This window comes from Octopus bimaculoides, chromosome 26 (assembly GCF_001194135.2).
Source record: "Octopus bimaculoides isolate UCB-OBI-ISO-001 chromosome 26, ASM119413v2, whole genome shotgun sequence".
NCBI lineage: Eukaryota > Metazoa > Mollusca > Cephalopoda > Octopoda > Octopodidae > Octopus > Octopus bimaculoides.
Window position 1 is genome coordinate 20,391,555 of NC_069006.1, and position 1,609 is coordinate 20,393,163.

Genomic DNA, 1,609 nt, shown 5'->3' on the forward strand with positions numbered 1-1,609 from the left:
GAGAACGAGTCATGAGGGAAAGAATGAAGTTGATATCTTTTTTTTTTTCTTTTACATATTTCAGTCATTTGACTGCGGCCATGCTGGAGCACCATCTTTAGTCGAGCAAATCGACTCCAGAACTTATTCTATCGGTTCTTTTGCCGAACCGCTAAGTTACGGGAACGAAAACACACCACCATCGGTTGTCAAGCGATGGTGGGGGGACAAACACAAACATATATACACACATACATATACATATATATACTCTTTTACTTGCTTCAGTCATTTGACTGCGGCCATGCTACAGCACTGCCTTTAGCCGAGCAAATTCGACCTTCAGGACTTATTCTTTGTAAGCCTAGTACTTATTCTATCGGTTTCTTTTGCCGAACCGCTAAGTTACGGTGACGTAAACACACCAGTATCGGTTGTCAAGCGATGTTGGGGGGACAAGCACAGACATATATACATACATATACATATATACGACGGGCTTCTTTCAGTTTCCGTCTACCAAATCCACTCACAAGGCTTTGGCCGGCCCGAGGCTATAGTAGAAGACACTTGCCCAAGGTGCCACGCATTGGAACCGAACCCGGAACCATGTGGTTGGTAAGCAAGCTACTTACCACACAGCCACAATTTTTTAAAAATATAATTTTACTGATGTCCAATGAGTCTTCATTACCCACAAGAATATCATTTTTACTCCACTTAGGGAAATTTACCCCTGTTCGCCGACCTCTGCTGTAGAGTGCCTAGCGACTTGTCTTCATACCCGGACAGCGAACCTGCCGATGTCGACTTTGCATTTCATCCTCTCTCTCTCTCTCTCAGCACATTTATTCCATTTTAGATGGAGAGTGCTTTCCGTACTATATGGGCTGTACCCATCAAAGTTATCTTTTGTAGTTCACAGAGATGGGAGTCACCAGGGAGTTGCTTAATATTCTTCTCATATCCCTTCTTTATCTTTCCCAACGCACCAATCACTACTGGTATTATTGTAGTACTAAGCTTGCACATTTTTCTGATTTCAATTTGCTTTTCGTATTCCTTTCTTTAGACATTTGATCTTGTAGGACAGACGTCAATTAACAGACAAGTTCCTCTGTTGTAGTCCTTGATCACAATGTCTGGTCGATTGGAATCAATTGTTCTGTCTGTTTGTATCGGGAAGTTCCAAAGGATGGCGATACCTTCGTCATTTACTACATCAAGCGACCAAAAGTCACCAGCCTGGAAGCCATTTTACTTGAGACACGACCACATTGGGCAGGACAGGTTGACAGGATGAAAGACCACCGCCTATCCAAGATCATCATGTACGGTGGGCTCCCCACTGGCCACCGCAAAGATGCGTTACAAGGACTGCCTGAAGTAGTCCCTTAGAGATCTCTCACAGCGCCTCTCTTGAAGACAAATGTCAGAGGCTCAAACATAATGCAGCTACGTCATCAGACCCTGTACAATTATACCTCTGTTATTGCAATCGGATATGTCGATCCCACATCGGCCCTATCAGCCACGAACGAATGTGTAAACGACGTGAACAACAGCTTTCCTAATCTTCGTCAGTGAAGCATATATATATATATATATATATATATATATATATATATAT